Genomic DNA, 14,198 nt, shown 5'->3' on the forward strand with positions numbered 1-14,198 from the left:
CCACGGTGCCCTAAGCCTGGTTCCCTAACTGGTTCCCTAGGGCCTGCAGGGCCGCAGGAGGTGGGGATTTTAGCTGAGGGGCCACGCACAGGCGCACCCGTGGCAGCTGCTCGGGATGGAAGGCGGGCACCTTGCAGGTGGGCACCTTGCAGGCAGGCACCTTGCAGGCGGTGCGCCGTCTCCTTGGAGGAAGGTGACCAAGGGGGCTGTGTGAGGACTTTGGCCCCTGCCGGGGGGGGTGTGTTTGTGCCTTCTAAGGTCCGTCAGACTCACGGCAACGAGTCCCCCAATCCCGCTGGCGCCTGGAGGCTCGTCCTGGTGAGACGGACCCAACCGAGAAGTGTGCCTCACGCCCCATCACCACCAAAACTGCCAACCAATTACCGGGAGGCTGGACCGGCGCTGTCCCAGGCTGCGGCTTCTCAGGGCTCGGCCCGTGCACCCGCTTCACTCTCGGGGCGCCGACCGCATCTACAGGACCTCAAACATCCGGGTGGAGGCTGAAAAACACAAGCGCACGTATCAGGGTCTTGCACTCCTCACCCATCAGCTGCTGAGAGATTCTTAAAGATGAGCGTGAAGTGGAATTTGATGTCAAAGCCCGTCCCGTCTACGGAGCAGGAGCGGCACGGGCGGCTTCATTATCTTCCCAGGTGGGGCCGACGTTCTTTTCAGAGAGGAACTGGGAGAGCCCTCCCCTGAGCCTTGGCCTCTCTCCACGCGGCCGAGGGAGCACAATGCACAATCCCGCTTGGCGCGGAGGCCCACGGCTGCCAGGCTGGGAGGCACAGGGTGCCCCATTCTGCGCCCCGGCCCTTCACGAGGAGCCTCAGCGCACAGCCGCTGGTGGGAGAGAATTTCGGCTGCAGCCGAGGAAGCGGGAGCGGCCTGGGGCACAGCACGCCGCAGGACAGCGCGGGGGCTTCACGGGCACGGCCACGGGCGGGGACACACCCTGTGGGGCCAGCCTGTCACGACGTTCATCATCAGAACATTCAGACACACGGAACATGAGCCATGGTTCTGCGCTTTCGGCCGGGCGTGCGGGCTCAGCGAGGAGGCCTGTGTCCCCGGCTGGCGGCCCCCCAGCTCCTGCCCACACGGCCCCGGGGCGCTCCCCGGCCGTCCTTCCTCACGGCCACTTCAGCTGCGTCCCCCACTCTGGGCAGACTCGCCGACCGCTGGGCGCCGGGAGAGCCGGTCTCGGTAGCTGTGGCGTGTGCGAGGGGCTAGGCTCTGCGCACCCGCGGGGTCCCCGAGTCCGCCCGGCCGGCCGGCGCACAGTGGGCTCCCCTGGACCCGGTCCTGGGCTCGCGGCTCTCCGGGTCCTGGCCGGTGCTTCTGTGACTCTTCTCTGCGCTCGGCTGGGCCCGCTGCCGGCGGGGGTCCCCCTCCCACGGGCCTGTTTCAGCTAGAACGGGGTCACGGCCACCCGGGGCTGCTTCTGTCCCACGCCCACCCCCGTTTCCAGGCTGGCTCGCTCCGGCGCAGGCCCTCTGGATGCCGGTCTGTTGCGGGGCAGCCACGCACGTCCCCCAACTGCCCCTGCAGCCTCGTGAGCTGAGGCACGAGCTCCTGCCCTTCCGCAGCGGCCCCTGCCACAGGGGTGCGAGGTCTGTGGCCATAACCTGCCAAGACCTGGATTCTCAGAGTCTGAGCTATTTCTTGTGTCCACTGAAAGAACTCATTGTTTTGCCCCCAGGAGCGACCTGCACCACCTGCATACGGAGACGGGCACCCGTCCCCCAGGTCAGTATGCACTGGACCCTAACTCCTATCCTGACCTCGGCTGCTGTTAAAATTCTGCTATTAGAGGTTCATTCCTTGGGTTGTAGCGTTACCCCCTGATTAAAACGAAAATAGGCCTGAGGGTTATCAGGCAAACGTAACCCCCCCATGGAGCTCCAACCATCGGGGTCTGCTTGCTCGGCCAGGCGGGGCAGGGCCCCAGGACCACAGCGGCCACATCACCCTCCACGTCCCCAGGTCCCCGCACTCTGCAGGCTTAGTGCCCAGCTGTTCATGCACCTGCGGCAGAGCCGAGAGGCAAGGCGCCCGGGTCACGAGAAAGCAGCACCCCGCCCAGGGTGCCCGGCACCTCCCCGGGGCAGGACCTGCAGGGCCCCCGCTCCCACGTCCCGTCGGGCGGGGCTGCCGGGCGGCGCGGGCTCGGGGTTGCTGCCCTAGGTGGTGGCCCACTGCGCTGCGACGCTCAGGGCCCTTGCTCACTCAGGTGCTGCCCGGCCACTGCGGGTGGGCCTGTGCGGGCGGCCAGCCCTGACCCAGCGCCGGGGCCCCCTCCACGGCTGGCCCCTCCTCCCGCACTCGCACCTCACCCGTCGCCAGGGCCCCCAGTCTCATGGCCTCGGCACCCCGCCGTGACCGCATCACCATCCGGAAGGGCCATCGTGCCGTCACCGCCCTGCCACGTGCCCACCCGGGCTCCCGCCGCCTGGGGCAGCGTTCCTGTGCTTCCTTCCCGCTGATGCTTGCTCTTCTGGCCAAAATTCAGCCAAATTTAGATTGTAACACGGATCCTTTTTACAGCCACCAAACATAAAGGTTTAATTCTGAATTTGCCTTTTCGAACCAACACATGCTGCGTGCCAGAGACCCAAGGCCCCCCATCGCCAACCGGACGACTGGGGGACCTTGCTTTTGTCCTTCCCTTGCGGCTGCCACCCAGCAGAGCGGGACCCAGGCCCTCACCCCGTAGGTCTCCCAGGGCCTGCCCAACCCCGGCCGCCTCCTGTGGGTGCCTCCCACCGCCCACACCCGGTGGCTGCCTCCCTGCCTTGTCCAAGCTCACCTCTGCCCGGAGAACTGTCCTCGTTTCCTTCTCCTTTGGGTCAGCAGGTCCTCCCCTCCCCCACACCCGGTCCCTTAGCTCCCGCGTCACCTCTACTCCCCGATTCCCTGCACCCGCTATCTGACGGCACCAGGCTACGTCCCGGTGTGGGCGGGCGGGCGGGCAGGGGGGGGCTGCACCTGTGCCCCAGCTGCCTCCAGACCCAGTGCCCCTGCTGCCCCGATGTCAGTCAAGCTGGAACTCCGCTGACGGTTCCTGAGGCCGCACTGCGGGGCCCTGGGGTCCCGGGGGTCCCTGGGGGGCTCATGGTAGGTGCTGGGGAGCAGCGGCCTCACAGGGAGCCATGGGCATTAACGGAGGGTCCGTGGCAGCCCCCCTGGTGCACGGGCCTCCTGCTCGGCGACAAGCCCCTCTTCTTGGCTGCTGAGAAGCAGAAGTGCCGTGACCCACTGCTGCTCGACGGGCAGATCCAAGGTCACGGGGTCGCACTGGTTACGGGGAGAAAGGGGCAAAGGGGGACAGAGTGGGGGCCACAACAGGTGCCACAGGCCGTTGCTGCAGCCCCTGGCCGGGCTCTTACCTCCCCCTCCAGCAGCCCCTCCGCTGCCTGGGACCCTCGACTCTTCGCCCAGCGGCGCCCTGAGGCTCCGCCTCGCGTGTCCCGCTGTTGCCCTCCCGGGAGAGCAGCCGGGAACGGCACCCACGCGGGCACACCGCGCTGTTCTCCTCCGTGTCCCCCGCAGACCAGGCCACGGATCACAGGAGTGGGAACTCGCGCTCCTACGGGTCACTCCTGGCGGCTCCCGAGGAGCGGAAGGTCTGGAAAGGGAGCATGGGGGCCCACGTTGTGCGAGGAGCTGGGGCAGGCAGGCCCGTCTCCCCCTTCAGCGGGAGCTGCCCAAACAGGACGGGCCCGAGCGCCCCGAGCCTGGGTGCAAAGGTGCGGCGCACGGCGGCGCCCAGCTGCCCCGGCCCCACAGCACAGCCTCCCGGCCAAGCCTCGGACCTGAAGTCGGAGCCCGAGCTCACTGACCGAGCCCCGGGGCCTCCGGGAGGCGGCGGAGGCCAGGGCCTCGCCCCGCTGCTCCCCTGGGCCCGGCCACACCCTGCCTGGCCCCGCAGATAGAGGGAGGGCACCTCCGCGGGCGCGGCTGAGGCCTGTCCCCGGCTCCACCCGGTCCTGAGCCCCCGAGTTCCACGTAGGTATCAGCTGCCGTGACCACGTAGGACAAAAACAGTTTAAGGGAAGAAAGGGAGGAAGGAGAGAGACGGTGAAGCGTCCGCGTCTGTCTCCGGAGGCCCCTCCGCGGAACCCCGAACGTCCAGAAGCCTTGCGCGGCCGAGCATCCCCGACGCCCCCTTCCAGCCACGTCCGCGGCATTTTAAAGCCCTTCTAGTAACGGGCCCCAGGCCTACCGGTGGGTGGGCACGTCCCCCCCCTCCATCACCCAGAAGTCGCACTGTTGGGCGACGAGCCGACCTGGCCTCCTTTGTCACCACTCGAACTCGGCCCCACTCTCTCTCACGGGACAAGCGCGATTATTTGCTCTGTACCTACCGGTGGCCAAGAGTGAGCGAGAACTGGGACTGGGCAGGAGAGGAGATGTCTCCAAAAGAAAGGAGACCTGGTCCCCGCCTGCCACAGACCCGCCGTCATATTAAGGTGAAAAATACGAGCACGGATACAACCGCGTGTGTGCAACAAGCACCGAGCACACCCCTTGCAGGCCGCCTCTGAGATGATCGCGTCTCTCTGCACACACACACACACACACACGGGGAACTGGAGATAAATGTTTGTTTTCAACGCTGTTTTGGAAGAGGGGACTGGAAGCCCGAGGCCCACGTTTACGAGGACGCAAGTTTTCAGATCTTGAAGGAAGACGTTATTCCCTCAACAAGATTCGGGCTGTTACACCCAGATGGGGAGGGGCCTGCTGGGCCCTTCTCATCGGCGCCGAAGCGCAGGGCGGCCCCCGCCCCCGGCTCTCAGGGGTGGACCTGGAGGCTCCAGGGCAGGGGGTGACCTGGTCGCAGCCACAGACCATCCAAGGGCAGAGCCTTGCTTGAACCCATCTGGTTCCAGAGCCTGTCGGCCCCTTGCACTTCACCACGCGTCCTTCTCCTCCACGTGAAGGTGATGCAAGGGGCCCGGTGGGAAGGGCAGCGGGTCAGCAAACAGCTAAAGCCCGAGGCCCAGGCTTCCTACGCTTCAGAGAAGCCCCGTAAAGGATGATTCGGTCCCTATTTCTGGCATGGGGACCCAGAGGGGATGATTCACAATCGCCTGCGATGGAGTTGGGGGCAAGGGTGGCTCGTGGAGGGATCACGGCAGTCCTGGGGGCAGAGCTGCTGCAGAGCCTCGCGAGCCAGGGGGCCCCAGGGAGGCCCCAACCTTGAGTCTCCGGCCCTCGGCTTTAATCCACTTGTCAGGCATCTCCGCCACCAACTGCAAAACCGTGCGGGCTTCCCGCCTTCAGTGAGGGGGACGAAGGGGGGCTCCGGACGCCCCGGTGACGGAGGGACAGCGCTGAGCTAGCAGGAAGCCTGGGCCCAGCCTTCAAATGCTCAGTCCCCTCAGTGAAAAGGTCAGCGGAACGTGCACACTGTGTGGATGAAAGCTCGTCAAGGGGACGGCCTAATTGCTCTGACACGTCCTGTGATTCCCTGCTCCGCGCCTCCGGCCGCCCTCGAATCCAGGCACGGACACCCCCGAGCCGTCGTCTTGTCCACCTTTCACTTCCGGCCAAACCGGACCCGAGACCACGGAGCTCTATTTTGAAAAGCGTCCCCTCGGTCAAGGTCAGACGCGGAACAGTCGGTTCTGCTTTTTGGCCTCAACTGCGGTCATTTGCTCTTGGGCAGGAGAGTGAAACGTGACCCGCTGAATCACGCGGCGGGACTTCGTCGCTCGCCATTCCCGGTTCCAGCCCGGAAACCCGGAGACAGCTAGTGAGGACCTGCCCTGCCATGTCCACTAGGCTAAAGGGCGTCCTAGGCCACGGGGGTGGAAACATGCTCTTTTATTGAGCACGTTCAGGTCAGAACTGTTTTGCTGTTTTTTTTTTTTCCCCCATTGGTTTTTTGGGGAGGGCTTTCCTACCTGCTGGGCACAAAAGGAAATTCTAAGAGGACCTCGCATCTAGGACGAGAGCGGGCTCGGACTCCATCCGAAGCCTCCAGACGAAGGATGCGGTAAAAATTCACGGCTGCAGTGACACCCAGGCCTTGCCGAGCTGGGGCGTGGGATGAAGACCCCACGGGCCTGGGGAGAGGGGATGGTGAGGAAACGGGCTAAAGGGTGGGAGGGTCTAAAGGCTTGCATGGAAATCGTGCTGGGCTCTGCAGTCTCAAGGCAGAAACATCCCCAGAGCCTGGGAAGGGAGGCTCAGGCTGCCACGGAGTCCCTCGTCCTCTCAGGGGCAACAGGAGGCACCTGCCGGACTTGCTTCTCCTCCCAGTGATCCTCCCCGCGGCTCTTTACGGCCTGGATTTTATTGTGACGGTGCTAAGGGAGGAACTATTTCAGCTTCTCTCCGTCTCTGCGTGCCGGTGCATCGGGGTCAACCGCGCGCTCACCGAACCCACGTCGTCGTCTTCCTGGCGCCCATTCCCCGGCCTCCCGGCCTGGCGAGGCTCTGAGCGGAGGTGATGCGCATGGCCCGGCGCCCAGGTGACTAGGAGCAGAGGCGCCTGCTCCACACGCTTTGTCCTCTTGCCTCCCTGCTGGATGCAGAGGATCTGGGAGAAATTCTGGGGCCTCGGGGATATCGCGGCCACCGACTGCAGGGGGCTACGGTGTCACTGCAGGCGGCCCCGAGCGACTGGGGGCGCTGAGGCTGCTGTTACGGCTCACGGCCCACCCCGAACGACACAGCCATGCTCTGCGGTCTGACCTCGAGAGGCTTTCCCGTCGACTTGATCAGGGTCACCCCTTGTCCATACTTGACATGAATACTTAGCTGAATCCGCAGATCGTAAGACAGGACCTCCCACTTCAGGGGCTCCTGAGATCCCATAAAGTCACCGATAAAACTCGGGAAGAAGGAAGTGGAAGATAAGCGGCACGGCAGCAACTTGCGGGAGACGCTGGAGACTCAGGCAGCTTCGCCTCCAGGACATCCGCTTGAAGAAGTGTCATTCTATGTGCCGGCAAATCGAACACCAATAAAAAATAAATTTATTAAAAAAAAAGGGCAGCCCCGGTGGCGCAGCGGTTTAGCGCCGCCTGCAGCCCGGGGTGTGATCCTGGAGACCCCCATGGAGCCTGCTTCTTCCTCTGCTTGTGTCTCTGCCTCTCTCTCTGGGTCTCTCATGAATAAATAAATAAAATCTTAAAAAAAAAAAAAAAAAGACAAGATGAGACAAAAAAATGGAGATGGATCCACGACCTGAGTGGTTGAAAACCACCCTGGCTGGGAGTGCTCTCCAGAGGGCCTCGCACATACCGGGGGCTCAACAGCTGCTAGTTCCCATCTCCCATGTCCTCTCTTTCAGAACCTTCCCAGACCTGCCTGCCTTTCCCCAATTTTGGGAGAAGACAGATTTGAGGCAAACAGAGGGAAGATGAATAACTACTGAGGGGACTGGGGGGTGGCAAGTAACTCAGTAGAAGTCCAGGCTGTCTCCCTGCACTCAGGGAGGCGGCCCCACCCTACGGCCTTGCGGCTAAGAACTCCGGAAAGCATCAGGGGCCCGGGATCAAACCCAGCTCTGCATCTGTCTAGCTTCGTGTATTTGGGCGAATCAATTAATTTCTCTAAACCTCAGTTTCTTGGCCTGTACAATGGACACAGGAACAGAACCTCCTTAGATGATTATGCGAAATAATACATGAAAGCACAGGGCCTAGTAATCGATATGGGCTCAATACACGTTAGGTGCTACTATCGAATCACTCTTCCTGTGGCCTATTGACGTCGTAACAATTGGATTTCTTAAAACTGCAGCCTGGATTCCACCTTGCCAGCAAGCATACATCTGGGCTCACCGCCCCATCAGATGTTCTCAAGGGAACGTCAACGCATCCGTGAAACTCGGCTTAAAAACATTAGGCAGATTATGTTTGCTGCTGAATTTCTGTACTAAAGACTCAGGTAGATTTTTGGTCCGTAGGCGGTTCTAAATGGCGGGTTTCTCTTTTCCATCCGAGCAGATAATCTAGAGATTCCAGTGCGGTTACCCTGTTCTCCTTGCATCCCTGATGAGAATGCCTGGACTGCTTACAGGTTTTTCCAGCTAATTCCCTGACCCCCCTGACCTGGCTATTTATTACAGACACAGAAAGCTGTGCCCAGACATCTGACATGCCTTGTGCCTTGGGAGGACGGCTGGCCCTTCCCGGCAGTCGAGCTTGGGATTAGAAGAAAGGGGTGAGGTTTTCAGTCTGGGAAAAATACAAGTGGCAAAGGGCTGCAAACCAAGGCAGAAAATCACGGAGGGTTACAAAGTGAGTGAATACAGGGGGAGGCCCCCCCTTTCTCACCTGAAAAACAGAGGCATTTAAAGTAAATTAAATGAAGATTTGCACCTGGTTAGTAAGCAAGATAGGATACATGCTGAAACATCCCCCAAAGGCCTAAACATCCCCAAAAGGCCTTAACATCCCCCCAAGGGCCTAAACATCCCCCTAGAGGCCTAAACATCCCCCTAAAGGCCTAAACAGTCCCCCAAGGGCCTAAACATCCCCCAAGGGCCTAAACATCCCCCTAAAGGCCTAAACATCCCCAAAAGGCTGAAACATCCCCCTAAAGCTCTAAACATCCCCAAAAGGCCTAAACATCCCCCTAGAGGCCTAAACATCCCCCAAAAGCCTGAAACATCCCCCTAAAGCCGTAAGCATCCCCCAAAGACCTAAACATCCCCTCAAAGGCCTAAACATCCCCAAAAGGCCTAAACATCCCCCAAAAGGCCTAAACATCCCCCAAAGGCCTAAACATCCCCCAAAGGCCTAAACACCCCCCTAAAGAGCTCTTTGATAATAAACAGCCATAAGGCATTTAGCCAGGACAAGCTGTGTCGTGGGAAAGTGCACGTATCCAGTACTAAACGAAAATGCCTTGGGGTGGAATAAATAATACCTGGAGGCCCCCCAACCTCCAAACACTATAGGGTGGGGGTGGGATAGCTGCCCACACTGCATCTTTGCCTTCTTTGTGCCCAGCCTCCCTGGGAAGTGGGACAAAGGGCCGTGATGCCATCTCCCTCCTACACCTTTGAACCCTGTATAATTCCAGAAACATATTACATAATTTCAGAAGCATCATCATATGACAAAGCACACAGATTCTGGCGCAGACTGGTTTGTGCCCAAGGCTCACCTCTGCTAGCTGTGAGATTTTAGGTGAGTTACTGAGCCACCCCATGCCTCCGTTTCCCCATCTGTAAAGGGGGGTGGTGATTATGATAGCAACCCCAAAGGGTTGTCGCAGCCAAAAGAATTCATCCCTGGAAAACGCATAGGACGCGATCTGTCACGGAAGACACATTCAAGAATGCTGCGATCATTTGGCGACGGTCAGCGGCGCGAGTGAACCCAAACTCCAGGCTGGACCCCTGAGGCGGGGGGGCACTGGCATGCGGCTTGGAAGCACGGACGTGTCCGAGGGGGTCTGTAGTAGGTCGCACAGTGGCACCGCAAAAAAAATACGTCCATGACCTAACTCCCGGAACCTGAGAATTGGGGCTTATTTGGAAAATGGATCCTGAACGATGAGACTAATTTAAGAATCTCGCGCTGAAATCGTCCTAGAGTATCCAAGTGTGCCCCGAATCCCAGCACACATCCCTGACGGGACGCACGGACAAGACGGCCCCAGGAAGACGGGCAGCTACGGGCGTGACGCAGCTGCAAGGCCAGGAACGCCAGCGCCCAGCGGCTGGAAGAAGGCAGGATTCTTCCCCTGGAGCCTTTGCAGGCCGCGCAGCCTCGGTTGTGCACTTCTGGCCTCCAGAGCGTCTGGGCGCTACTTTAAGCTTCACGCGCACACAACCTGCCGAGGGATCTACCAACCTACAGGCTCTGGTTCAGTCGCCTGGGGCGAGGCCGGAGACGCCGCACTTCTCCAACGATCCTAAGTGATGCCATCTTCACGGCCCACAGACCGCGCTCTGAGTGGTGAGCGCGTAAGAGCATATTGTCACCGGCAGCCCCGTGATGATAAAGGGGACGCGTGGAACAAAGGGCCGGAGGTCGCAGATCCAGTCAACTGCTACACTTGGCCACCGTGACAGCGAAGGGCTGGAGGACAGAGAGCAGAAGCGGGGCGCGGGCTGGGGCGGCGCAGCTCCCCAGGCCCGGTCGATGCTTCTGAATTGAACAGCAGCTCACTGGGGCGGTACTAATGGGTTCCGACGGCTCCTGTTCATCACTCTCTAACAGGGTCAACCAAGAAGTGGTCTCATCCTTTTGGTTGGAAAAAAAAACCAACAGTAACAAAAACGAAATAAGATCTCCTTACCCCGGCTTACGAGGGCCCCAAATAATTCTTAGGAGAATGGAAACGCTGGTGATCGAGTCCCCGTTTCCCACCTTCGGTGAACCTGACGGAGACTTATGCATCAGCACTTGTGTTTTTTTAAAGATTTTATTCATTTATTTATTTTGAGAGAGAGGAGGAGGAGGAGGAGCAGAAGGAGAGGGACAAGCAATTCCATGCTGAGCGCGCAGCCCCACATGACCCTGAGATCATGACCCGAAATCAAGAGTCAGACGTTTAACTGAGCCAACCAGGCAGCCCTTCCCTATTGTTTTTACGGAGTGGAAAATGCTTGGTCCAAGAGGCAACGAGAACTCGCCTGTCGTGTAGCCTGGGCTCTTCGACGTGGGAGTGGGTGTTGAGAAGCTCAGGCTGGTCAACGACAGAGCAGAGGCCACCGGCACGTCTCAGGTGGGGGCAGGAGTGGGGAAGCTCACCCACTAAAACAGCCTGGGGCTAAAAAACAAAAAAAAAGCTGGTCTGCCAAGGGCAACGTAGGCATGGGCAGAAGAGGCCGATGCCCCGTTGGCCTAGTTAAAAAGAAAACCAGCAGCCCCAAATGGAGTCGTGACACTAGGCCAAGTCACCAAACCGGGCCACTGTCTAAGCTGCCTACAGTCCAATCCCCTCCCCACCCCCCCGCCGGAAATGTCATCTTGAGTGGCCTGAAGGAATCAGGGGTCACGCAGAACCCGTCCTGGACCCTGACAAGGAGGCCATCCACCACCAAGACCCCCACCCCAAGGACGAGGAGGCCATCCACCACCAAGACCCCCCACCCTAGGATGAGGAGGCCATCCACCACCAAGACCCCCACCCCGAGGACGAGGAGGCCATCCACCACCAAGACCCCCCACCCCGAGGACGAGGAGGCCATCCACCACCAAGACCCCCCACCCTAGGACGAGGAGGCCATCCACCACCAAGACCCCCGCCCCGAGGACGAGGAGGCCATCCACCACCAAGACCCCCGCCCCGAGGACGAGGAGGCCATCCACCACCAAGACCCCCGCCCCGAGGACGAGGAGGCCATCCACCACCAAGACCCCCCACCCTGAGGACGAGGAGGCCATCCACCACCAAGACCCCCCACCCCGTGGACGAGGAGGCCATCCACCACCAAGACCCCCGCCCCGAGGACGAGGAGGCCATCCACCACCAAGACCCCCCACCCTAGGACGAGGAGGCCATCCACCACCAAGACCACCTGCGCTGTCCCCTAAGGGCACGTGGCCTCTCCCGGAACGTTCCTGTCCATTCCTTTGCTAAGTGTCTGGCCAGGTCCTGCCTGTGCAGCCCTTCCCTTCCGTCAGCTCCTCCCAGCTCGCCCACTGCTCCCCGATCCGTGAATTACTGAATAAAAGCCAACTGACCTTCAAACTTCTCAGACAAATTTTGTCTTTAACAACCTCACTACGTTCGTTTCCCACGGATCCCTCTCCAGCGCCCGCCTGCGATCCAATCCACATAGACGGTTTTGTCCCTAGAGCGGGTCACAAACCCGCGGCATCGCCCGCGTCCGGAGCCACGATGGCTGTGCCCTCGGATCACGCGGCAGCTCCCGCGTTCTGGAGGCTGCAGACAGACGCCCTCTGCGCTCGGTCAGCAGGAGGGGAGGCGGCTTCCGGGGTCAGCGTGGGCTCAGGGCAGGGCAGGGCCACCGGCCACGTCTTCCCGGGGAACAGGACCAAGTCCTCTCGGCCTTCACGCCTTGGCCAGTGTGTCTGCAGGGAACGCCCGGCCCAGACACAGGGCCACCCCCCAGCCCGCCTGGGCCCAGCTCTTCCCTCCCCTGGCCAAGGCCCTCCCATTCCCCAGCACCTGGTTCTCTGGCGCTTCCTGGCTCTGGCACCTGGCGTTTGCCACCAGGCTGGCGTCTTTTCCTGCTATTACTCACCCCTGCACGTGAGTCGGGGCAAAGACGACTACTGCGTGAGTGTCCCCAGCTCTCCGCCCCGCAGCCTCGCCTCCCTGACCTCCAGGAGGACCCCCCTGGCCTCAGGGGCTCTTCCGTGCTTTGTGGGGTAGGATGGAGGGGAAGGGAGCTGAGAGAGAACCAGGGGGACCGTTGGGGAAGGCGAGTCTGAGGCACCGTGTTGGGAGAGGAGCAGCAACGTGAGGTGCGAGGGCAGCAGCAGCGGAGAAGGGGGCTCAGGAGCTGTGGGGCCACCCACTCCCCGTCTCACAGTCAGGACACGCAAAACCTCGAGTCATCGCGAAGGGCACTGAAGCGCGTCCTTGAGGTCACAGCACGGCACGCGGTGTGGACGTCAGGGACGTGGCTGCAGGAGGATCCGTCTACGCCTCCGAGCTCTCCTCCGCGATGGCCTGCGGGGTCATTCCCGCACCCGTCGGCCGGGCCGGGGAGCCCACGGTGGCAGGGCCGAGTGGCCTGGGATCCCCCCGACGAGGAGCCTGACGCCCGGGAGGGGTCTGCGGCGAGAGCGCCTGTGTGCGCAGCGCGGCCTGACGACGCCGTGTGACCGCCGTGCCCCCTCCTTCCCTTAGGTGAGGGGACAGCAAACCCATCCCGTCTGCCCGGTGCTGACCGGACACCCGCTCCGAGCAGGTGCTTCGTGTGACGATCCAGGCGGCGTTCTCGAAAAGCCTGCCACGGACACCGGCCCGCTGCGAACTGTTCACGGCAGAAGCCCCGTGTGGACGCGGGGGTCCTCCGGGTCACGGGGGCGACCCCGTGACCTCCTTCCCTTCCCCGAAGGCCTCGTGTCCGTCCGGGGCGAGTCCGGCGCAGAAGGCGCTCAGCGCCCCTCAGGATGCCCGCGGGCTCCTGGCGGCCGAGCCGCGCGTCTCAGCCAAGGCTCCTCTGGCCTCAAGGACACAGAGTCCAGAGCGACCGTCCCAGCGACGGGCTGCTCCCGCCACCCGCCTTCCCTCCCCGCCTCGGCTTCCTGTGGCCTGTCCTCCTCGCCCGTTCCCTCCCGGGCTGCCCACCTCCGTGCAGCTTCCCGCGGGAGGGGCCCTGGCCCCAGGGCGGGTGGACCCCCCCACCATCCCCAGCCTCCCTCCAGCCTCCCCCCTCCCCGGCAGAGTGGCCTCCCGCTGGGCGGGCCCTGGGCGGCCCCGGGACGCTGTCGCCTCCTGTCGCCTGCGCAGACGGCCCGCGGTGAACGCCCTCCGCCGAGGAACGTCCGTCCTCGCGAGCGCCCGACGGACACACAGCCCAGCTCCCCGCCCCCTTCACCGAACCCTGAGAAGACGGAGGCCGAGGGCGTGTGACTTGTGCAAGGAGGGACCCGGGGATAGCCTGGCCCGGCGGCCTGGGCTCCCTGGCTCCGCCTGCCTCACCCCTGCGGAAAGCCGGGGGGCTCGGTCTTTGCATTTGAGCCCCGTCATGCGGCTTCCGGGGCCCAAGCCCCGTCCCCTCACGTGCCTGCTGGACGCCAGGAGCCACTCAGGCCTTTGCTCCGCGAGGTGCACGCTCGTGCCTTAGTGTAGCCGGCCCCGAGCACAGCCAGCCCCGTGGGCCTCTGTGCCTCAGTTTCTACGTCCAAGGGAACCAAAGTGACCCCAAACCATCACTTCCAGAGGCATTTAAGCGGTTCTCTCAGTGCATGAAGCAAAACTCAGCCCCTTAGATTTTGGAGCAGACGGAGTCTCAGCTCCGCGAAGCAGGCTTGATTTAATAGTTATTTAAAACCTCGCGTCTTAAACACGCGGCGCTTCTGCTAATTAACGCCTCGCGGTTTCTCAGGAGTGCCACCTGCGACGTCGTGCGGCGGAGGGCTGCGGCCCGGGCGGGGGATGCGCGGGAGCTCGCCGGCACCTCGCTTGCGAGGAGGGTGCCCCCCCCAACCCAGTGCGTGCGACGGGGTAGAGGCGGCACCGTGGGACCTCGCGTTTCTCTCAGCCACACTCGCCCTACGAGAGGGCAGCTGTGCCGCCCAGGACCC

At 62.1% G+C, this 14,198-nt stretch overlaps 1 protein-coding gene across 5 annotated transcripts in view; it reads right to left on the reverse strand.

Annotated features, from left to right (window-relative positions):
- ADD2 (adducin 2) overlaps positions 1-14,198 on the reverse strand; it is an 89,584-nt gene that overhangs the window by 39,123 nt on the left and 36,263 nt on the right. For 3 of the 5 annotated variants that reach the window (XM_072746140.1, XM_072746141.1, XM_026017827.2), the window contains exon 2: positions 385-500. The gene's annotated coding sequence lies outside the window, so the exon portion shown is untranslated. Of the gene's footprint in view, positions 1-384; positions 501-3,389; positions 3,837-14,198 lie in introns of those variants that run through there. The other 2 variants (XM_072746142.1, XM_072746143.1) reach the window with 2 other exon arrangements.

This window comes from Vulpes vulpes, unplaced genomic scaffold (genome assembly GCF_048418805.1).
Source record: "Vulpes vulpes isolate BD-2025 unplaced genomic scaffold, VulVul3 u000000657, whole genome shotgun sequence".
Lineage (NCBI taxonomy): Eukaryota > Metazoa > Chordata > Mammalia > Carnivora > Canidae > Vulpes > Vulpes vulpes.